This window comes from Pinus tabuliformis, chromosome 3_2, assembly GCF_031772625.1.
Source record: "Pinus tabuliformis cultivar Carrire ecotype Pingquan chromosome 3_2, CPIR1, whole genome shotgun sequence".
In the NCBI taxonomy this organism is placed as follows: Eukaryota; Viridiplantae; Streptophyta; class Pinopsida; order Pinales; family Pinaceae; genus Pinus; species Pinus tabuliformis.
Genome location: NC_142302.1, coordinates 49,475,416 through 49,501,854, shown reverse-complemented (window position 1 = coordinate 49,501,854; position 26,439 = coordinate 49,475,416).

Sequence of the window (26,439 nt, the reverse complement as noted above, 5' to 3'; positions counted from 1 at the left end):
CCAAGCAAAAGACTACATGATCTTCGGTGATACGCTTTACCGTCGTGGTATTGATACGGTTCTGAGAAGGTGCCTCACCCATGAGGAGGCCGAAAAAGTCCTAAATGAGTGTCATTCAGGCACGTGTGGGGGGCATCAATCTGGATATGCTACAGCACAAAAAATCTTACGAGTAGGATACTTCTGGCCAACAATGTTCAAAGATTGCATAACCGCAGTCAGAAGTTGCCATGCTTGTCAAATTTTTGATAGCAAAACCAGAAGACCACCCGCACCTCTACAGCCAATAGTTGCTGTTGGGCCATTCGCCAAATGGGGCATCGATTTCATGACATGTAACCCCACCTCGACCGGGGGGCATGGGTATATCATAGTCGCAGTTGACTATTTTACCAAATGGGCCGAGGCGATGCCTACATTAAATAATACTGGTGAAACAACTGCCCTTTTCTTCTTCAATCATGTAGTCGCCAGATTCGGCGTACCACAGGCTATAGTCACAGATCATGGATCGCATTTTCGCAATCACATGATGGTTGAATTAGCTGCCAAACTAGGGCTGTCTCACGACAGCTCTACTCCATATTATCCGCAGGCCAACGGACAAGTTGAAGCGATCAACAAGGTCCTGAAGCGCATGCAGCAAAGGATGATCGGAGTTCACAAAAGAAGATGGCACCTAATCCTGTACCCAGCTTTGTGGGCTTACCGAACATCGGTAAGGAATGCAACCGGGTTCACACCCTTCCAACTGGTATATGGCCTGGAAGCAGTCTTACCAGTCCAGTGTGAAATCTCGTCTCTCAAACTCGCAATTGATCTCCTCCCCGGAACTTCAGAAGAAGAAACTCAATTCTTGGAATTAATCCAATTGGATGAAACCCGTCGTGAAGCCGCGTTGGCTAACGAAGCCCATAAGAAATGAGTCAAGGCGCAGTTCGACAAAAATGTCAAACCCCGTGTCTTCTCAGAAGGTGACTTGGTCTTGCTTTACGACCAAGAATCCGATAAATTGGGAGCAGGTAAATTTAAATCTTTATGGATGGGCCCTTACATTGTTAAACGGGTGTTAGCAAAGGGAGCCTACGAGTTGATGGATTACGACGGAATTCCACTGGCGCAACCTCGTAATGGGTTGTACCTCAAGCGTTACTACGCATAGTAGTAACCAATATGCTTTTGTTATATTTTTGTTTTCGCTAGAGTGTTTGTTTTGGTCGAGTAATCCACCTTTTTACATTTATTGCAGATGTCAAACCCATTGGAGCCATGTGTTGGATATGCCGACGGAGCGAGTCGTAGTTTGCGGAACCTGTCCTCCGCAGCCTGGGCCATTTTTGATCCAAGCGGCAAGTTAGTAAGTTTCAGAGGTGTATGTATTGGTCGATCAACGAACAATATCGCTGAATATAGCGCGTTGATAGAACTTCTCTCTGATGCCATCACTCATGGTATACGCCAACTAATCATCAGGCTAGACTCACAGCTCGTAATACTACAACTCAATGGTATATATTCCGTCCGAAACCCAGCTATTTATCGCATGTTCGTAAGGGTCAAGATTTTGGAAAGACAATTTGATCTTATTCAATACCAACATATTTCCAGAAACTTAAACACATTAACCGACTCATTAGCAAACTATGTGTTAGATAGATATTTTGCAACATTTATAAAAAGAAACACATCATCAATGTTTTACATGTGGAGCATATAACTCAACCAGAATAAAACTCTGAAAATCAAAAATATATATAGTTGTTTATGGTTTACATATAATGTTATGTAACCAAGACAAAATCGGTCACGCGACCCAAAAACTCAAAATGCTAGGGGGCACCCTAGCCTAATGATGCTCGTGATAGCAAGTCACAGTCTGTGCGATCATGCGTAGGAGACGAGTCCATCGTCTGGGCACACCAGTAGTATGCCGTTGTAACCGCAAAGGTAGCTCGTCAGTCCTCACATCTGGTATACCAAGAGTGAGGCCCTCAACCTGCTCCTGCAAAGCTGTGAGAGTCTCGGCCACATCGAGGTCGCGAAGAATAGCTCTTCCGGTGGCCTCTCCTGCTGGTGCAGCAGCTGGTACTCTCAGGCGAACTACTGGATGAACAAGACCAACATCTGCATGTACACATGAGTTTGATTGGAGTCTTGATAGAACAAAGCACAAGGACATTATAAAAAAAAACAGTAAACAGCAATATGGTCAGAGATTTTACCAATAGCACCCCACTGCTCGCCATCCGACAGTACTAAATCTGGATCACCCCGGAAGTCCATGCCAGCATATGGATACTCGGCATAAACCATCTCCTGATGATCAAACCACTTGAAGAGGGTATCAGAAAATGAAATCTGAGATTGGCGAGCATGCCTAGACATATGGTCAACCCATCTCTGCATACGTGGTTCGGTAGGAGAAGGTAAGTCAAGTGCAATGTACTGCGGCTACATCAGTGGTATCTTCTCCAAGGCAAAGGTGGTCAAAATAGAACCATACCCAAAGTTCTTCAACCTCCTGTTCTTTATCTTGGTCAACTGTTCCTTCATCACAAGAAGTATTGCGTCACACCAGTTGAACACCTTCGGTTGAAGGCATTCCAAGGCATGCTGCATATAGGATCTGTTGGCCACATGAAGAGACGCACTACCGGCCATCCTACCAAAAGTAAACAGGATAGCCCTAAGAGACCTGTCAGTGACATCACGGATGATGATCTTGCCGTCTTTACTCGGCTGAGATCCTTCTCTGCAATACCGGTGGACATAATCTCTCACAGAATCGCCTCCTCGGGCCGAACCTGACAAAGAGATGGGGGCACCCCGCCTCGACAAGCCAGTCAAGAAATAGATGTCTACTGCAGTCAAGGGGATAGATTTACCCCTAATTTGGAAAACCTGGTTGATAGGATCCCAGGCGTCAAGAAAATACTGCAGTAAGTTAATCTGTTGTCTCATGCTAGAGATGCGGAAGAACTTCAGCAAGCCACAATTCCGTAGCGCGTTCACTGTAACAAGATCATGCAGGGCAATCATGTCCTCTTCTTCATGTTCTCGTTCTCGCCATGTAAGGGTCATCTTGCTCCAAGATCTCTGAAAAAACAAACAAGAGAGGAGTTAGATCCTGATTTTGATGAGAAAGAGGCAAAAATTCCATCAAAAATTGTGCAACAAATTCCCTTTCTGCGCCCAACGCACCTGCAGCAGTGTTTCAGGTGCGTTGAATATCAAACTGCCTTCATACAGGCCAGCATTCAACGCAGGTTTCGATGTACTGAGGGTGCGTTGATGGCATAACGAATACCTCAAACCCCAGGGGCTCAGAAAAGCAGGGAATAAAGCACAGAATGCAAAAAGGAAACCATGAAATGAAAGAGCTCAGGTTTAGCTCTTACCTGGTCCAGACGGCGCCGAGAATCGTCCACAGAATCTCCTGAAATCAACTGATGAAAATCGAGGGGGAAAGCACCTCCAAAGCTCCAACAAACCAAGTTCAAACGAAATGGTAAAATGAGAGGTAAAAAACACTTTTTATTTACTTTTACGTAGTTCAAAGTAAAGTATTAGCATTTTAATCTCGTTTTCAAGCAAATATTGTTCATTTCTAACTAGTTTGATGAAGCAGTTGAAAATACGGTACGACCTTTGGAAGGACAAAGCTATCTATGGTAAAAATCAAAACAAGACCATCTAATTGAGCAGTTTTAGCACATTGTTCAAGCTCGTTAAAAAATAAACATAAGACCAAGCAAATGTTTCCACCCGCGTTTAAGCTCGTTAAAAAATGAACTATCCCCCCAGTAAATAACCACCGTGAATGAAACATTTCAGCCATTAAAGCCTTGGTCGTGTTTGCACCGTCACCTCCACTTTTCCATTGGCCGATCATTCACCTCCATTTGATTGTTTACCCATTTTGAGGAACAGCTGCGAAGAGTGATTTCACTAGCCATCCTTGTGACACTGCCGTGATTGGAAAATTCCAAACCTTACCTGGAATCAGCTGCTACCCATTTTATCACTCGTTCCTCGAAAGACGAGTCTTCTTTAAGCTCTTTTCAACTGACTCGTAAAATATGAAAAGACTGTCGAGTTTTGGCCTTCCAGCTTGTTAAAGCGACTGGAAGTGCTATCCCTCCTCTAGATTTTAATCTTTTTTGACCTGAGGGATTATTGCACAAAAAGATCGAGCGCTTGTTTTGTTCGGCTCGTTAAAACAATCGAAAATCTATCCCTTCTGTATTGTTTTATACTTTTTCGGACTCAAGGGATTAGATGACGAAAAAAGAATTTCGGAGTTACCTTTACGTACCTTTTCAGACTCTCTAAAAATGAAAAGGACCGAGTTGTCTTTATCGTTAGACTCGTTAAAAAGATTAATAGCGACAAACTTGTCTTTAGACGAGAACGAGTTTCACTATCGCTAGGCTCGTTAAAACATAGCGATGGGTTTTCCCGAAGGGAAAATTATAGAACAAGCATATGTTATCCTCCTCAAGCTTGACAAAAATAAAGAGGTACTGGTCAGCAATGACTGGGGGAAAATTGGGAAGAAAACTCAAAGAAACTTTATTGGTAGCAAGTCGCTCTTGAACATGACACTTCCACTCCGTGCCTGAGTCGGGTTGGGTTGTTTCATTCACCAGTCACATCGCCATGGTCTCGCCATACCATCCACATTTGGGGTAAATGCTACCAATCCATCACATAAGTTTCGCCGACATGTTCAAGAGAAGTCATCCAGAGAAGTCACCTGTGTCCCATCCACTACCATACATCATATTTCATTCTTTCATGACCGCCACCTTGAACCATATATCATCATATCGTTTTCACCTCCATCAAAATCATTTGCTCCGTTCCGTGTCATTGATGTGGGATTCATTAAGGCCCTCCTCTGACGGATCACTTCTTGTCGACATCAGCTCATTATCCAAGAAGTTGATCTAGGAACACCCCATTCAGTACTTTGAAGCTTGCATGCCTCAATGGCAAGTTTCTCACTTCCGGCGACAAGTATACATCAATGACCTTCGACCGAAAGATTTTGCGTGGTGTTCGATGCCAAGTCCTTTATTCACACCACGTGAATTGTACTGCAGTACCTTGAGGGTCATTATCATTATCGGTGATTCCTCTCGCGCTTGTTAACAGTTTACATCATTGATTGGTAATCAAGCGATGTCTTTCCATGTTCGACTTCAAAACATTTCTCACATGGATCGACTTGTACTTCGAGTGAAGATCAGACGAGATTGAAGACCCTGGATCTAGTTTCATCCATCCGGGCTGCAATATATATTCAGGAAAATAAAGACATTGAAATGTACAGCATTACAGCACAGATAATCATCCTACCAAAAGGATGATGGCTCTATCAGAATCATCAGTCTACCATCAGACGATTGTCTGTCCTATGTACATGAAAATGAATTTATAAAGCTGAGCATGGGAATGCCCACCTCAGCTAGATCATGAAAACAATATGAAGATAATGTATTGTATTGTATCTTATTACAGGTCTCCTCCCAGCATTGAAAGAACTTCAGATCCTCCTAATAAAGCATTTCACCCGATAAACGGCCTCATACTTTAGGGGGCAACTGTTATAGACATTTTTGTGCCTTACAGCTCTAAGCATGAAATGTCCATAAACCAAGGGCTCCTAAGTCCCTAAAAGTGTTGTTCTAACTCCTAAAGGGACAAGGTCAACAAATTACAGCTTCTCCCAGAAGTTCTCCACCAGAAACTGCTCAGAACTAGTCAAATCAGGATCATTTCAGCTGCTCCACTAGCTAGTTGCGTTGCAAAGCACCCAAATACACTAGCTAGGTGCGTTGCAACGCACCTAAATGCACTACCAGGTTGCGTTGAGCGGGAAATGACAAGTGGAAGAGTCATTCCACGAGGTGGAGAGACAATGGAAGCTTCCAGAATCTTCTCCAATGACACTTGCCTCACTGAATTCGACCAGGGATGAGTAAGAGGCTCTCAGTCTCCAAGTGGAAGCAAGAACTGACAGAGAGAAGCCACTAATCAGCTGACTCATCCTCTTTGCATACATCTATATATGGATCCCTCATCCAAGAGATCCAGAGGCTGGAATATTGTACATTGCAGAGAATTGCTGTTGGTTTTGAGATAGATATCAGAGTATTGGGTGATTTATGCTTTGTTGGAGGTGAAGAAGGGGCTTCTCTACTGGGAGGTTGATGCTAGATCAGGAATCATCGGTTGTAACTCCTCCTGGATCTTCTTGTTATAACAATAAAACTATTTGAGTTTCTCCTACATGCTTGTGTATCATTGATGTTTGTTACATTTGTATGTTTAGCTTAAATCTGATCCTAAGCTTTTTAAGAGTATGAACCCATGTCTTTGTATAGTTTCCTTCTTTTGTGATCTTGCAGGTACTTGGTGAAGCTGGGCAAGTAAAGGAGCAGGTAGCTGGAAGCTGTCAAAGAGGAGAGAGATTGGATCAAAGGACTAGCGCAAGACACAGGTTGGTTCATCCTATTTCTCTTTGTTTATAGTTCATAAAGGAGAATACAAAAGTAGTTTTCTCTGTTTGTTTCTAAGGTCATTGTCACACCTTAGTGGGATAGGGTCGTTCTGAATAGACACTTTTCCAGTTAACAATACTTCTGTGCAAACCTCATCTTGGACTTCCTTTCCTTTCTTGAGGCTCTGTAACTCCATATGCAAGCTAGCCAATTGTGACTAAATCTGTTGTACTCCCAGGTTTGTATCCTGAATAGGTGAGGCTTCCAATTTCATAGCAATATCTGATGCTTCCACTTTCGTTCCAATCTTTTGTTGTGACAGTGGCAATCTCAAATGGTGCAACAGTGAAGCAATGTACTAGTCCTTGTGTTGATCATCTGTGATCTACATATTAGCTTGCTGGAGCAAACATTTCAATCTCTGATCAAAGTCCCACACAGACTCATTCACCTTCTGCTAGATCTCTTTAACCTCTATTATTGACTAGGCTTGTGACTTAGGCTTCTTGAATTCAATATTGAGCACTTTCCTTGTTTCTTCCAGAGTTGCATTTGGATGAGCCAAACAATACTTAATATACTAGCTTAGTTCTCTATCTTGCAGTGTTGTAACCAATTGTGCTTTCTTCAAGCCATCATCTGTAATTTGTTGCGACTTCCACACAGCATCAGCTACAAACCAAAATTTTTCAGGATCTTCTATCCCCGGACCTCTGAATATGGGTATATTCATAGTGTTGGACATGTTGAATAGTGGAGGTGGAGGTGGAGGCAGAGGTGTAGGTGTGTGAGGCAGAGGTGATGGCGGAGGTGGAGTGGATGGATGTGGTATTCTTGTGATACCTTGATTTTCCATTTTCATTGCACCTAGAGGTGTTTTCAAAATACTACTTTCTTCGTCACTATCAGATGCTCCCAATAGAGGGTTGTACTCAGCACCTGAATCTAGGTCTATTCTGAACGTCTTTCCACTTCGCGTAGTTCCTGTCAAATCTCTTCTAAACATTAATTCAATGGCATAACTCTTTTCTCGCACAATAGAATTTTAATCCAAGTCTTCAGGGACTTCAGATACTTACCTCTTTGTCCTTTGAAGAACCAGTGTTCAGCTTCACTATAACTAACATATGTATCGATCAAGAACTCAGTGATGAATCCACTTAAAATGATATTGATCCTGTAATTGACATCCCTCACGATCTTGTTTTCTGAAGCTTCCAGATGCCTTACCAACTCTAGAGTCCACACAATAGGGTTATCCAACTTCCATGTACCTTGACTGTTTACCAATTTAGACAATCACTGGTATAATTCGCATGGAAAAGAGCAGAAGAAAATTTCGTGCTCCTTTGTATGTAGGTATCTATTCAACCACTCTTCCTTTGACATTCGCAGATTCTTGTTTTCCTGGGATGCAAATTCATGCATCTTCCGATCTATGCACTTTTCGATTTCCTTCTTAGTTGGGAATCATTTATTCGAAAACACACATTCCTCAGACAAATCCTGGTCCTGACAACCAGACCATTTTTTGCCTTAAGGGGGTCTAGACCAGTTTCAGAGTTAGTTGTGCCAACCAACAAAACCCTACACTATCGGCGCTTTCGGAAACAACCCGTATAGCACAAGGTGCAGTCTCACCTGAGGTAGTATTGGGGGATGACAGAACTAGGTTTCTGCATCTAGAGGTTTGTGTGGTGGATTTCTGTGATTCTTAGCAATTTATTCCAACCTTCATGAACCCTAACCCTTCAAATGCATAAATTACAGTAACTTACAGAAAACATATTCTAACTCTGTGTCGATTGCTTTAAACATTCATAGAATCAAGTAAACTATCAGATCTACCACTTTTGCACATATATTAAGTGTTTCTTATGATAATTTAAATAAAAAGAGTAAATACATAGTAAATGCAGAAGCAAACAAAAACACACAGATAAATAGATATTGCTCCCAAAATATTCTTTATTATGATCAATCCTTTTGTTACAGACTCTTTCTTCCCTACGCACACAGCTACAGGGGCCCGCGCACTCAGCTACAGACTTACCAAGGTCTCTACGCATATAGCTGTAGGAGCCTTCCCCTTCGCCTAAGTACAAAATCAGACTCTTTGTACTTAGATTACTTAACCATACATATATCTTCAATGATTGATTACATCCTATGAATCGTTATGACACATTTTTATAACATCTTTCTTTACAATACCATGGTTCGCAAACCATGGGCGGGTCACAAAACATCTTAACTTCTAACATACTAAGGGGCTTTGACCTTCCTAAAGCCCCTTTGACTTCTAATGACTTTCACGCTCTACTCCTCACAATGTAGAGACTTTATGAAGATAATAAAAATTATTACAAAATTGACTCTAAGGGATCTCGTCCCAACAAGCATTATCTACCTTACAACTCCTTATCTCTTCCTTCAGGGTTCTCAATGTGTCTTCCAAATCAAAAGTATGCCCCGCACCACATTGCTCATCTAATGCATAAGTAGATTCTATGTAGTCTACCACATTGCTAGCCATTTGATCTCTTCCCTACAATGCATTATATATCATATTAACCATCACAATAAGTCAACGTACCTTAGTATAGCTTGGGGAAGATACCTTGTCTGGAAGATCACCAAATCAGTGTGATACATGTATAAAATAAACATAACAGCATATAGACATGTGCAAATAAGTGTATCAACACATAAACATCACTCTAGTTAGGGTCCAGTCATCAATGCAAGGCCATATCAAAAATGCATGCTATGACCTCATGCATGACAAAAATCATTACTCCATTGTACACACTGCCACATGCAACCATAAATATGCATAAGCAATGCCAAATACGCATAAACACATGTAGTCGAACATAAGCGATCAATTCTTGTAATCAACCTACAAGAATGATACATGTAATCAAATCTACAAGAATGTAGCCTAACATACAAGGATGTCAGTAGGTGACATAAAATCAACATGTAAGATACATATAACCATATACAACCAGTCACATATTCATGACAAATGCATTCCACAAAATCAACATCAAATTCTCCATGATAACCTTACTTCAACCATAATCAATCATCAAGAAAATGTAACAAGAACATGGAATGCAAGTGTAAGAGACACACATGCAACTAACATGCATGAATGACCAACACACACCACCCATCCAGTCTGAGGGGTGAACCATGCTCTGATACCACTCTGTAACACCCTCCTCCAACATCTACCCAAGTAATTATCCAACTGGATTAAACATGAGACGAGAGGCTACTCTGATTGGATTCGACCTCTTATGTGACCTTAAGGAAGTGGAATCAATGGAAACATCACACGCTGTCATACAACATCAGCATCAGAATCCTCAGGATACGAATCAGCCACTCAGACATCTTGTCTCTGGGTCCCACTGATGTTCTGAACATCTTAGGCCTCAGTCGCTCTCATGTTATAGGCAAGGGAGCGTCCAGAAACCCAAAGTCACTCTCACAAGCTTGTCTGCCAGTGACTAGAGACTAAAATTTCCAGTTTTGTGGTAGCGACCTCGGCATTTAAGCAAATTTTTCAGGCCCAAAGCCCAGGTCATTGCCCAAAATAAAGTGATAGCTTAAAATCAGTAAAATTACAGGGAAATCAAGATTCAAAAGTAATAAGTTGAATAAGACCTTAACCATACTCCTACTAGACAAGCAAGGCATTTCGTCAAACATATCATCAACATGTAACCTACATGTGTAACAACATAATTAAGTGTAGGGATATCATACTTATATGAGAATTGCTATGAACCATTGTTCCCTCATGTCATTTGTTGCATTATCATCTATTAGGCCATAGATACATTATCCATTCATTTACAAGTAAAAACATGCTGAGAGCCATACATAGTTGTTGTCATAAAATATACATATAACCAACATAATAGGGATAGAAATATCATAAGCATATTAGCCATAAAATCCACATATACATCAGTGCATTTACACATGAAAATCAAGGGAATGAATTTCTCATTAATGAATGCAATAAAGCAACTGAAGATGGGACTAGCACGTTCCACTTGACCATAGATGGCTAAGCCAAATCTATCTTCATCCATTCCCCCATATGTCATATTCCAAGCATGAATGTGGGACCCAAACCAAAAGAACCAACTAGGAAATACCAAGGCTAAACCACCTCACCCTCATCAATAGAAACCAGGCTTTACCTCAATCCATCCCGGATCACTAGGCCAAAACAATGTACACATCATAACAAGATTTACCATGATCTCCACCCAATCACTAGGCCAAACAAGCATTGATTCCAGCGTATTTCTCCACCTACACTGTGAGGAATTTTCCTCTCCTAGTCTCTTAGGCTTTACCACAATCCAAACTAGGGTCACTAGGCCCTAAACCAAGACCCATTGTCTAGGTTTTACTGCATATACCAAACCCAAGATTACTAGGCCCAACAGAGAGAAAACCACCTCTTTGCTTTACCGTATATCCTGTCATTCACCTAAAAGGATTCCTAAGCCCACCAAGGCAACACAATCCTGGATTTACTGCAACCCACAGTCTAGCTCAAGGGTCACTAGGCTAGCGGCTTTACCATGATCCATAATCCGGTTCAATGACCACTAGGCCATGTGCTCTATCATTCAGAGATCCACACCACTCAGCTTCAAATCCATCGAGCAATCTAGCTCAACCAAAACATAAGAATCCCATCACACCATGGCTATTCTGAAATGGTAAGGCTAGGCTGAAAACATTGTTACACCTCGAAAAACCCATGCCACAATAGAAAAGAACCACATGCAATACCATGCATGCCAAATCTAGCAAGGAAAATACACATTCAAGTCGATACCTCCAATAAAGCCTGTTATAGCTATTTGATCCTGCCTTTCCCTGCTTGATCTTTGCTTCCTCTTGCCTTCTTTGCCTTTCTTACTCCAATGCCAAAATGCTCTAAGAAAACTCTAAGTGTCCAAGAGTGAGTGTGTGTGTGTGAGAGAGAGAGAGAGAGAATAATGAGAGAGCTCCAAAACTCAACTGACAAAAGGTTACCAACTGATCCTCAAAAGCCTTTTTATGAATGAGGCCTCTATTTTCTTCATTTTCCATTATTTTCCTTCATTTCCCTCCTCACATCCAACTTGTGACCTTTCACCTTCACTTAAGTACACAAAACATACTCTTCTGACTTAGATTACTTTCCCATACATAGATCTTCAATGATTGATTACCTCCTATGACTCTCTATGACTCCTTTTTATAACATCTTTATTTACAATACCATGGTTCATGAACCATGGGCGGGTCACAAAAAATCTTAACTTATAACATACTAAGGGGCTTTGACCTTCCTAAAGCCCCTTTGACTTCTATTGACCTTCGCGCTCCACTACTCACAATGTGGAGACTTTAAAAAGATAACAAAAATTATTACAAAATTGACCCTAGGGGACCCTGTCCCAACAGTCATTATCTGCCTTACAACTCCTTATCTCTTCCTTCAGGCTTCTCGATGTGTCTGCCAAATCAAAAGTATGCCCCGCACCACATTTCTCAGCTGATGCATAAGGAGATTCTATGTTTTCTACCACCTTGCTAGCCATTTGATCTCTTTCCTACAATGCATTATATGTTAGATTAACCAAATCACAATAAGTCAACATACCTTTGTATAGCTTGGGGAGGATACCTTGTCTGCAAGATCACCAAATCAGTGTGATACATGTATAAAATAAACATAACATCATATAGACATATGCATATAAGTGTATCAACACATAAACATCACTCTAGTTAAGGTCCAGTCATTAATGCAAGGTCATATCAAAAATGCATTCTCTAACCTCATGCATGACAAAAATCATTAGTCCATTGTACACACTACCACATGCAACCATCAATATGTGTAGAAATTCTGCAAATTCTCTACAAATCTCTCTCTAAGACCATGTAGAAAATATGACTGTAGATTAACCCGATAATGCAATATAACCAAAGCAAAATACTATAACCTACTTCTACTATCAATTTTCGGAAGCTTAAAGATCGAGCTGAATCAATCTGAAAAATATAACCAAAAGAAGAAGAAATCAATGCACAATACACATGAGAATACTTCAGGGAAATCCTCAGCTAAAAACCCCACTATATGTGTTATCATACAAGGTGGAAATACATAGGAATTATACAAATCCTTAGATCTCACATCTAGCCAGCTCTCAGTACAATCCTCATAGATGCTCACAGGTAATCTTGGCCTCTCACAAGCCTTCCTCTCTGCCCTCCAATCTCCTATTTCCTTGCGTTGTTCCTCTGGGATGATTCTCCTTCAACCAAGTGGAAAACTCATCTACCCAGTGGATGATCACCTGATCTCACACACTGTCAGATTACTGTGCATGAGTTCTCTTTATAGGAAACAACATGCAACTGAAAGTACACTGTCATTGACTTTAATCTCAACTAGGTCTTTCTCAGAATAGACATGCATGAGTTTCTAATGAGGGAATCTTCAGTTAACTATTTTACACTAGTTGAGTGCATGCATGCATCAACTGACTGTTAACTCTCTATTAGTTCCTCAAACAGTTTGGAACTAATTTAACTGGACTTAACTCAGTAAACTGAGTTAACTAATTACAACTCAAATATAACTCAATCTTATCTCCTTAATTTAAGGTTTATCTCCTTAATTTAAGGGATAACTCTTGCATGACTTCAGAAAGACTTCCAACTTGAATTTTTCCAACTAATTAAGTCAAAATAACGTAATTAATTATTTCCAAGTAGCTATTAAGACTAAATTCGATTTTAATTCACAATTTAATTCAAGGACAAATTAAATTGGAATATTCTTATTCCCACATTTCAACACTCCCTCTCAACAAGAAAGGGGTTATCTGCCACCCCAATCCTGTCTCTATGGAACTTGAATTTACACTTTGATAATGCCTTTGTCAAAATGTCAGCATCTTGCTCCTCTATCGAAATATGCTGCAGCAACATGATCCTCCCATCATCAGCAACTTGCTTTACCTTGTAAAGCCAATGGGAACTCACAACTAAATTGTTCTCCGGTCTCGGAACCACATCCCAAACACTGTTACGAACCATGGAGTCATACTCCTCTACCATAGCATCAACCCAAATCGGCTGTTGCACTGCTTCCTCAAAGGAAGTTGGCTCGGTCTCAACACATTCCCTAGCAAGGGCCATGTATCTAGTGTACCTCTCAGGTGACTTCCTCTATCTATGCTGAGAAGATGGTGCTCCCACATTCTCTCTCGCATCTCCAACAATCTGTCAGCTTCTCTTGTGTTCTTCCATCCATCTCTGGAAGACTCTGCTTGAGTGGATGCCTCCACTCCTAGAACCTCTACATTCGGCTGCTCTGCATCAGTCTGAGGCTCCTCCTCCTTAGGAACCAACAATTCCTCCACAACCTGTTTTTGGAGCTCACTCTCAAGGGAAACTCGCATGGCCTTCTGCTCCTCAAACTTGAGATCTCTGCGAACCACTGTCCTCCGACTGGTAGGAAAGTACACTCAATAGTTGTGATGTGTATCAGTGTACCCCACAAGTATCCCCAACTCTATTTTTGGCTCAAGCTTCTTCCATGCATCCTTTGTCACATGGCAATATACTAATGAGCCAAAGATCTTGAAGTGACCCCCATCTGGTCTCTTACCAGAGAAAGCTTCCTCTGGTGTCTTCATCCCAAGTATGAGATGTGGGCTTCTATTCTACAAATAGACCGTTGTGTTGCATGCCTCAGCCCATAAGTGAAGTGGTAGGCCTTGGTCATGTAGAATTGCCCGTGATGCCCCTACAATAGTTATGTTCTTCCTCTCAACCACCCCATTCTGCTATGGGTTATGAGGTGCCATGAACTCTCGTTTAATTCCTTTCACTGAACAGAAGTCCTTAAACTCTTGAGAGACATATTCTCCACCATTGTCGCTTCTCAAGGCCTTGATCTTCTTCCTTGACTCTTTCTCGCCCAAAGCTTTGAACTCACAAAACTTTCTAAAGGTTTGGTCTTTCTTCTGCATGAAATAAATCCAGCATTTACGAGAATAATCATCTATGAAAATCACATAATACCTTTGCTTCGTTGTGGATGCTGTCGAGAATGGTCCACACACATCAATATGAACTCGCTCTAAGATAGCCTTTGCTCGACTATCTCGATCATGAAAGGAAGACTTGGTGTAATTTCCCAAGGTACAACCTTTGCATATGTCAACTTGCTCAAGTTTATCTTTGGGAAGTCCTGTAGATATTTGTTGCATTATCTTCAAAGCCCCATGATACAAATGGCCCAACTGCTTGTGCCACAACTCGCCAATGTCTTGGCTTTGCACCAATTCTGCTTTCATACTCAATGTTGCACAATTATCTACCTGTAGTTTATAGAGATTCTTCACCCAAATCCTTATCCTCTTGGTCTGACCCATGGTTATGTGTCTTAGGAACACCTTTCCTTTACTAAAGACAACATCGCAGCCTTTGTCTTCCAACATCGCGACCGATACCAAGTTCTTCTTCAGTCCAGGCACATACATCACATCTGTCAAGGTGATAGGAGGTCCATGTTCCCTCTAAAAAGAAACCGTGCCCACTCCTAAAACACTATACTTTCCATCGTCACCCATCTCTATGCGCATATTGAGGTCTTTCTCCTCCAAGGCACTAAATAAAATTTTATCACTAGTCATGTGGAATGAGGCTCCACTGTCAAGATACGAAACACAAACCATCATTGATGACACCATGCATGCGATGAGGGTAAAGTCCATTTCGAACTGAGAGGCTAATGCCTCACCTTCCGATCCTTCAGAGCATCCCTTCTTGGACTTCTTCGATGGGAAATTAGTCACATAATGTCCCATCTCGTGACAATTAAAGCATCTCACTTTAGACTTGTCACCCTTCTTCCCTGCATGAGAAGAATTCGATTTGGAATGGGAAGCCTTCCCCTTCCATTTCCTTGCCTTACTTGCTAAGGCCAGAGTTTCTTCATCATCATCCTTGGATGAAGAACCATCTCGTGTCCTCCTCTCGATCTCCTCCTGCATCAGATCTGACCACAGTCGTTCCCAATCCGGCAGTTTCTTCCTTCCATTCACAAAGTCCTGGTAGCTATTCCAACTCTTTGGGAGGCCAAGGAGAGCGAGGCTCACCATATCATCATCAGCAATAGTTATTCCCACACTACTAATCTCATCTCTGCAGGTGGTGAGCTTGTTCAGATATGTGGAAATAGTATCGCCCTTCTCCATCTTGATTCTTCGAAGCTTATCCTTGAGCGCCAATTTCCTCTAGTCGCTACTATTCTGGTAGAGTTCCTTCAATGTCTTCCACATTGAAAATGGAGTATCCTTCCCATGGAGACTCGAGACAATATGGTCTCGAACTCCCTCAAGGATGATCCATCTCACCTTCGCCACACACTTCTTCCACTCAACCAACTGTTTTGCATTAGTTGAAGCTGGCTTTGGGATTTCTTGATCAATGAATTCCTTCAAGCCATTGTCTTTTAATACAGCCTCCATGCAATCTTTCCATGCTATGCAATTCGAGCTACCTTCCAAGGCATACTCAAGTCTCAAGCCATAGAACGCCATTGGCCAACCTTGAAGTATGATAAGAATTCGATTTGCACCTGCAATCCCGAACTTCAAACTTCGAATTCTCTCCTCAGTATACTTTTCACAGCTCTGATAAACTTGGCTCTAATACCATGTAGAAATTCTGCAAATTCTCTACAAATCTCGCTCTAAGACCATGTAGAAAATCTGACTGTAGATTAACCTGATAATGCAATATAACCAAAGAAAAATACTATAACCTACTTCTACTATCAATTTGCGGAAGCTTAAAGATCGAGCTAAATCGAGCTGAACAATATAACTAGAAGAAGAAGAAATCAATGCACAATACACATGAGAATACTTCGGGGAAAGCCTCAGCGAAAAACCCCACTATCTGTATTATCATACAAGGTGGAAATACATAGGAATTATACAAAGCCTTAGCTCTCACAGCTATCCAACTCTCAGTACAATCCTCACAGATGCTCACAGGCAATCCTGGCTTCTCACAAGCCTTCCTCTCTTCCTTCCAAGCTCCTATTTCCTTGCGCTTCTCCTCTGAGATGATTCTCCTTCAACCAAGTGGAAGAGTCATCTACCCAGTGGATGATCACCTCATCTCACACTGTCAGAACTGTGCAATCCTCGAGGAATTATTCCTTCTGCATGCATGCGTTTTCTTTATAGAAACCACTTGCAACTGATATTACACTATCCTTGACTTTAATCTCGACTGGGTCTTTCTGATAATAGACATGCATGAGTTTCTGATGAAGGAATCTTTAGTTAACTGGAGTACACTAGTTGAGTGCATGCATGCATCAACTAACTGTTAACTCTCTATTAGTTCCTCAAATAGTTTGGAACTAATTTAACTGGACTTAACTCAGCAAACTGAGTTAACTAATTACAACTCAAATATAATTAATATTATCTCCTTAATTTAAGGGATAACTCTTTCATGACTTCAGAAAGACTTCTAACTTGAATTTCTCCAACTAATTAAGTCAAAATCACTTAATTAATTATTTCCAAGTAGTTGTTAAGACTAAATTCGATTTTAATTCACAATTTAATTCAAGGACAAATTAAAGTGGAATAATCTTGTTGCCACATCTCAAAAATATGCATAAGCAATGTCTAATACGCATAAACGCATGTAGTCGAACATAAGCAATCAATTCTTGTAATCAACCTACAAAATTGGTACATGTAATCAAATCTAAAAGAATTTATCCTAACATACAAGGATGTAAGTAGGCGACATAAAATCAACATGTAAGTGACATATAACCATATACAACCAGTCACATACTCATGATAAATGCATTCCACGAAATCAACATCAAATTCTCCATGATAACCTTACTTCAACCATAATCAATCATCAAGAAAATGTAACAAGAACATGGAATGCAAGCGTAAGAGAAACACATGCAATTGACATGCATGAATGACCAACACACACCACCCATCCAGTTCAAGGGGTGAACCATGCTCTGATACCACTCTGTAACACCCTCCTCCAACTTCTACCCAAGTAACTATCCAACTAGGGTAAACATGAGACGATAGGATACTATGATTGGATTCGACCTCCTATGTGACCTTAAGGAAGTGGAATCAATGGAAACATCACACACAGTCATCCAACATCAGCTTCAGAATCCTCAAGAGATAAATCATCCACTCAAACAGCCTGTCCCTGGGTCCCACTCATGTTCTAAACATCCTAGGCCTCGATCGCTCTCATGTTATAGCCAAGGGAGCATCCTGAAACCCAAATGTCTCTCACAAGCTTACCTGCCAGTGACTAGAGACTAAAATTGCCAGTTCTGTGCCAACGACCCCGAGATTTAAGCCACTTTTTCAAGCCCAGAGTCCAGGTCACTGCCCAGAATAGAGTGATAGTTTAAAATCAATAAAATTACAGGGAAACAAGGATGCCAAAGCAATAAGTTGAACAAGACCTTAACCAAACCCCTACTGACCATGCGAGGGATTTCGTTAAACATATCATCAACATGTAACCTACATGTGTAAACAACAGAATTAAGTGTAGGGATAACATACTTATCCGAGAATCGCCATGAACCATTGTTCCCTCGTGTCATTTTTTGCATTATCATCTATTAGGCCATAGATACATTATCCATTCATTTACAAGTAAAAACATGCTGAGACTAATACATAGGTTCTATCATAAAACATACATATAACCAGCATAATAGGGACAAAAATATCATAAGCATATCATACATAAAATCCACATATACACCAATGCATTTACACATGAAAATCAAGGGAATGGATTTCTCATTAATGAATGCAATAAACCAACTGGAGATGGGACTACCACATTCCACTCAACCATAGAATGGCTGAGCCAAATCTCTCTTCATCCATTCACCCCTATGCCATATTCCAAGCATGAATGTGGGACTCAAACCAAAAGAACCAACTAGGGCATACCAAGGCTAAACCACCTCACCCTCATCAATAGAAACCAGGCTTTACTGCAATCCATCCCAAATCACTAGGCCAACACAATGAACACGTCATAACAAGCTTTACCATGATCTCCACCTGATCACTAGTCCAAACAAGCATGGATTCCACCGGATTTCTCCACCTACACCGTGAGGAATTTTCTTGTCTACTAGTCTCTTAGGCTTTACCGTAATCCACACCTGAATCACTAGGCTCTAAACCGATACGCACTCTCTAGGATTTACTGCATATCCCAAACCCCAGATTACTAGGCCCAATGGAGAGAAAACCACCTCTTGGCTTTACTGTATATTCTGTGATTCATCAACAATGATTCCTAGGCCCACTAAGGCAACACAATCTTGGCTTTACCGCAACCCACAGTCTAGCTCAAGGGTCACTAGGCCAGTGGCTTTACTGTGATCCACAATCTGGTTAAAGGAAGCCATGTGCTCTATCATTCGGAGATCCACCCCACTCAACTTTTAATCCATCCAGCAATCCATCTCAACCAAAATATGAGAAACCCATAACACCATGGCTATCCGGAAATGGCAAGGCTAGGCTGAAAAACATTGTTACACCTGGAAAAACCCATGCCATGATAGAAAATAACCACATACAATACCATACATGCCAAATATAGCAAGGAGAATACACATGCAATTTAATACCTCCAATGAAGCCTGTTGTAGATGCTTGATCCTACCTTTCCCTGCTTGATATTTTCTTCCTCTTGCCTTCTTTTCCTTTCTCTATCTAATGCCAAAATGCTCCAAGAAAACTCTAAGTGTCCAAGAGTGAGAGAGAGAGAGACAGAGAGAGAATAATGGGAGATCTCCAAAACTCAACTAACAAAAGGTTACCAACTGATCCTCAGAAGCATTTTTATGAATGAGGCCTCTATTTTCTTCATTTTCCATTATTTTCCTTCATTTTCCTCCTCACATGCAACCTGTAACCTTTCACCTCCTTTTTCTCCTAAATTCCATTATTTTCATAAATAAATGTGCAAAAAATGTCATTTTACCTTTCCAAATCCTTAGCCATTGCCTTTTCCAATTTCCTTAGCCATAAACAACCAAATGAACACCCCCCTAAGATGTCTTACCCAACATTCAGCCTGGAATAAGTGTCCCATCTATTAGTTTCAGTCTTGTTTTCCTATCACCAATGATCAAATAAGCTTTTACCAAGTCTGTGAGGAGTCTCAAAGTCAAATTTTACCATGCCACTAGGTTTACAGAGTAAAATTTGGTCACTGGTTAATTGGTCTAGGAATGATTTTAGTCTTTTGGGAAAGTCACATATGTTGGTCACCTACCTCATTCAGATGAAGGTGTCATAATAAAAAGAAGGTTTCCATTTATCAGTCATCATCATCATTCCATTTAGTTTCAAGTTTTCATTAGGTCATTAGGGTTTCAAGGTCCATCATCATCATGTGTAAATACATCATTAAATAAAGCATGAAAAGCAACCCTTTGACATTAACTTGATGAGTTTTCACAAGTTCATCATGATTTCAGTTTCAAAGGCTCCAGGAGAAGAAGCTTTAGTGTTCAAAAAGTGAAAATGCAGCCTAGGTTTCAGCTCTCCAAGGTGACTCGGTCTTAAAAGTGAAAATTTAGTTTTTTGAAAGGTTTGTGGGGCCCATTTCTCTTCAAAAGGAAAACTAACTTGCCTAGATAAACCCAAAAAGTCCCAAACTCACTTTATTTTCCTTTTATTCCCCTTTGTGCATCAGGCTGTCTCATCCATTGGCGAGAAAAGCTCGGGTTTTTAGGCAAAATTAGCAAAAAATTCAACGTGTTGTGCTTCCAGAGACTGTGTTGCACTTCTGAGGTTGGTGTTGCGCTTATGGACACTGTGCTGCGCTTCCAGAGACTGCGTTGTGCTTGTGCCAGAGTAGCTCAAAATCGTCCAGAAACTCATCCAAATTGAAATTTCAAGCTTTAAAATTATTTTCTTGCTAACCTAAACTCCTCTACAAGTACACCACCTTACTTACCTTTTTATTTAGCAAGATGGATTCAAGCTTAAGATTTTTTCATTTAGGGTTTTTAGTGAATTTTTCATGAAATGAGCTAGGGTTGATGATGGTTGGTCTAGTTTTCATATGTTAAACATGTAAAAATATCATTCTACACCTCTACACATGTTTAATATACATTATGAACAATTGAACCAACTACAAATCACCAAATTACTTCACTAAAAATGAAACCTTAGCTCATTCCTAAGGAATTTGGACAGTTTTCCTAGAAACTCTATTTTTCATTTATTCACAAATACTCATGATCCTTCATTCCACCTCATTTCATTTTCACAAGTTTCTCATGGTCCATATCCACCTCCTAGAATTTCCCTTGCCATTTTTTCCACTCCACCTATCCATCATTTCATTTTTCACTCATCCTTCAATGTTTTTTCTCATTTTCCTACTTCTAGGGTTTCAGTGATCATGGAAGGAGATTCTTCACTAGAAAGGAAGAAACACCATAAGGGAGGAAAAATTCTCAGATATGAACCAGCCAACTGCAATGATATCAATGCATCACCCTTTATCAAACAGTTCTTTGAAGATGTGAATTGTCTAGATTTTTGAAAAAGGGTGTGTGAAGTAGGTTTCCATGAACAATTGACAGATTGGGTTGCTACTCATTTGAAAGGAGAAAGTGCCATTATCGCTGGTGTGGAGTTCACATTTTCAGTGGCCCCTATTTCACTTGCTACAGGGATACCAGATCATGGTGAATATTGGTTTAAGGGGATGAACTTAGATCTTGTACAGTACAGGTCCTTCTTGAAAACACCATACATGGAAAATCATACACATATCATACCTTTTAGGTACCTGTTGGAGAAATATGCTCCATTGATGAAAGTTGTCATGAAATTCTTCACATGTGAAGGAAGGTTCTCTAGACTATATGTCTATCACATCTGGCTTCTAACACACTTTACAGCTCAGAAACCCCTAAACATGTGCAACTATCTATGTAGGAGCCTTTCCAAGATGTCAGAGAAGGTATAGGTGAAAAAAAAAGAACACTATCCTAGTATCTTTCATCATAGTTTGATCAAGACTGTAGTGCTCCACCAACTTGCAAAGAAGAACATGACATGGGATTCTTTCTTGGAGGCAGCATTGAAATGGCATGAATCCAATGTTTCAGTTCAACATTCAAGCATGCCAACACAGAAAATGGAGGTTGGTTCCTCAAGAAAATCAGTAGAGATTCTTAAAGCACCTAGACTTGAGGTGACTATGATGTACAAAAGAGTAAAAGGGCTTGTGTTTACTTCTAATGGTGAGAAAGGGACCAAGCCTTCTACATCAGCAAAACAGGGGTCACCAACGCAAGATAAAGATTTGGTTGAGCATGAGTTTGAGTTAGTAGACTTAGAAGCAAAAAATGAGCCCTCAAGCATGCAGAATATTATCAAATACAAAGACTCTCAGATAAGAGAACTCATGGACAACATGGCAAGGGCAAGATTTGTCATTTCATTCTTAGAACAAGAAAATAGTCAGTTAAAGGCAAAGCAACTTATCATGGAAAAGGAGCAAGCTAAACTATTGCAGCAAGAAGAAAAGGGCAAAGCAGTCTTGGAAATCAATGAGCCTGAAGTAACTCAATAACAAGGTAAGAAAAAGAGGCCAAGAACCAAAGGGCTTAAGAAAGCATTGAAAGAGGAGGAAAAACACATCTTGCTAGATGAGGAACTAGAGTTAGAAGACAGAATTGCCTTAGAGGTCAATGAAGACAGGGAGTATTAGTTAGACAAGGTGAATGACCACTTGGAGAAGTTTCTAGATAAGGCCAATAGAGACAACCAACTACTAAGGCATATGGCACATCACTACCAGGCCAAGAATATGATTTGCAATGTCAAGGTCAAACCGCTGGAAAACAAGCTCAAAGAATCCCTAAAGGACCAAAATGAGAAGGGTAGCTTAGAGATGCTTGCTTAATCATCCATGAGGGCTTAATATACTTCATTTTACATCTTTTGACCAATTTTTAAGAGATTCTGAACATTTTTTGTTTTTGGACATTTTGGTACCTTATGCAGAAATTTGGCCAATCACAGAAGGCGTTGCGCTTTTTCCTCAGGCACTAAAATCAAGAATGGCTTGCATTTTTGGAAAGCCCTTGGCATCCTCTCAAAACCCATTTCTTCATCTTTTCCAAAGAGGGCCTAAATTTTGGAAACAATGGGAAAACTGGTCAAAAATCAGCTTTTTGGACCTCTTTTTGACAGGCATTGTGCTTCTAGAGTGACCTTGGGAGATTTGATTTTTTAAGGCCTTCCCATGGGTCATTTTCAAAAATTCAAGGTGTTCTGGAAACTAGACTTGAAAATATAGTTGACCGTTCTTTCATATCTTCATTTGGACCTCAGGAAGGCACCTTAAAGTGGGCTCAAAGTCGGCGTTGCGCTTCTGCAATTTCCTGTGTTTTTTATTTAAAATTTCACTATGTAAATTTCCTAGTTTTCAGTTTGACTTGGTCAAAGTCAAAAATCTTGATGTAATTGAACTTGGTTCGAGGTTAGATTATGTAAGAATGAATAAATGCACATGATAGGTTGTTTTTTATGTTTAATAGGCCTCATTAAGGAAGCCAAATCCAAAACAAGGTCTCCAAGAAGTGTTTGTGTTTAACCTTCTCACTCGCACCTGTTGGTTGAGAGAATGTTGGAATCAGCTCCACCGCCTAGGAATTCGACTCCTGAAGGTGGGGAAGTGGTCTATTCGAGTCTATATGTACCATTTCTCTTTTAGAGAGAGAGGTTGGACTTTTGTGGAGGAGGCCTGTATGTTATGATCTTTTCAGCTAATACAGGAGCAGTTGCAGCTATTTCTCAGGAACTCTAGTTCTGTGAGTCTATGGTGTTTGTTTAATATTTCTATCAGTTTATAATGGATAAATCATCTTTATTCACATTCTTTTTCTTCTTTCTATGAATTACCTTACAGTTAAGTAAACGAGATTCTTGATTTCAAGCTCTGTTTATGTGGTGTTCATAGTTGTGTTTATTTCTTCTAAAGCTAATGAGATCATACTTACATATGCTCATTAGTCTCTTCAAAACTTTCTAATGTATACTACATTGACAACATTTCAAGTATACCATAGCCTACTGATACCTAGCTCCTTTCTATACTTGTCTCTGCATTCCTAAAGCTTAGACCTAATCACTTGCTCTAAACCCTAGTCCAACAAACCTTGAAATCTCAAATTCACAAATACACAAATAAACTTGCATGTCTAGCCTAAAAACTTTGTTCTTTAAAGCTATTCATTGATAAAAAAACTTTGAGATATCCCTCTCTGGCACAGTAGGGCTAGCTACTGAGCTGAAAGTAGGTTCAAGGTTACCTCTTTTGATCTCCTCTTCAGCCTAGGAAATTGTAGAGGATAACACCATCAATCATGGTTATTCTTTTTAACTTTTATTACATGGAATTTTCACCAGGGTTGTTACACCTAAGCAACCTCTGCACTATCTCTATCTGTCTCACAGCTTCCTAGACAAACCTTGGCCAATACTTAACCAATTTTTGGCTTGCCCAAGTCCCTATTTCCTTGCACTTTTTCCTTGGGAATTACCCCCTATTAATTAGGGAAATTCATCAATATGAATTGTGCAATACTCATAGGCCTTCCTCTGACTGCATGCATCACATGTACAATTCGAATGATTATACAATTGATAGAGAACTTCCCTTGAACTCCAATCTCAACTGTGTAACTCTAAAATCTAACATGCATGAGTTATTTATGAATTAATCATTAGTTAATTGGTTGAACACATGAAGCAGCACCCCATTGTCAGACCTCCTACTACTTCCTCCATTAGTTGTAACTAGTTTAACTAACTTTAACTCAGTTAAACTGAATTAATTAATTACAACTCAAAATAAACTAAACTAAGGATCCTATAAAGTAGGAGACACTATACATGACTCAAGTTAGACCCTCAACTTGAATTAACTGAGCCAACTAAGTCAAATTAACTTAGTTAACTCATACAAGTTGTCTTGTGATGTGGAATTACAATTTTATTCCTAATTTAATTCAAGGACAAAATTAAATCAGGATTTTCTTGTTGCATTTTCAACACTCCCTCTCAACAAGAAAGGGATTATCAGATACCCCAATCCTTCCTCTATGGAACTTGAATTTTCCTCTTGATAGTGCCTTAGTCAAGATGTTTGTATCATATTCCTCTGTAGGAATGTACTCCAACAACATGATTCTCCTTTGCACACAATCTCATAGATGGTGATACCGGATGTCTATATGCTTGGACCGATCATGAAAAAAAGGATTCTTAGAGAGTTTCATACAACTTTGGTTCTCATAGTAAATCATTATAGGACCCATCTTCTAACCAAATAACCCAACAAGTATCTTCCTCATCCAGAGAGCCTCACAAGTTGCTTAACCAGTAGCCATGTACTTTTCTTCTGTCAAACCGAGTGCAATTGATCTCTACTTCCTGCAGTACCAAGAAACTATTGTTGACCCAATACAGAAGATTCCCCCTGATTTGCTCTTCTTGTTAGATGGGCTCCCTGCCCAATCTGCATCTGTGAAGCCTTGAAGCTTCACTCCCTCTGTTTGTTTGTAGCAAATTCCAAACTGAGTGGTGCCTATAAGGTATCTCAACACATGTTTAGTTGCCTTCCAATAGATTTTGTTTGGCTTAACCATTGCTTGACTAAGTTGATTAACTACAAAACATATGTTGGGTCGTGTGTTCACCAAGTACATAAGTGAACCCACAAGCTTTCTGTAAATAGTAGCCTCCATTACTTCACTTGAAGTACCATCTTCCTTCCTCCAATTCCCTGCTAGAGGATTCTCCATGCATTCGTTTCTCTCCATATGGAACTTCTTTAGTATATCGTTGGCATACTTTCCTTGAGAGACAAATAGTTCCTCATCTCCTTGCCATACTTCCATACCAAGGAGATAATGCATAAGCCCCAGGTCCTTCACCTCGAATTCTCTTGCAAGATCCTCTTTGCAAGAATTTATCAACTTCTCATCACCTATTAGAATTAAATCATTGACATATAATACTATAATCAATAATTTACCTTCAACCACAATATGGTAAATGTTTGAATCTTCTTCACTTTTGGGGAAGCCCAACCTAGTGAAATAGTTTTCAATCCTGGTGTACCAAGCACGAGATTCTTGTTTCAATCCATACAACACTCACTTGAGTCTGCACACATGTGACTATCTGTTGAAGGTCTCAAATCCTTCTGGCTACTCAACGTCCACCACTTCCTCAATAACTCTATTGACGAATGTTGTCTTCACATCCATCTGATGTATCTTCCATCCCATATGTGTTGAAAGTGTTGAATGAATTTGATTGAAGAGCACCTTGCTACTGTAGAAAAGGTCTCCTCGTAATCAATTCCCTCCACCTAATAGAACCCTCTGGCCACAAATTTGGCCTTGTGTTTCTCAACACTCCCATCTGCTACTTGCTTTACCTTGTAAATCCATCTAGAACTCACCACTGATTTGTCTGCTACTCTTAGGACCACTTCACAAACATTATTTCTAATAATGGATTCATACTCCTCTACCATGGCATCAACCCATATTAGTTGTTGGACTTCTTCCTTGAATGAGGATGGCTCAATCTCTACACTCTCACTCATCAAATCCATGTATCCAATGTATCAATCTGGTGACCTCCTATGCTTGCGTTGTGATGTAGGTGCTCCCACATTGTCTCTAGCATCATGCATCAATCTATCATCTTCTATGGTGCACTTTCTTCCATCTCTGGAA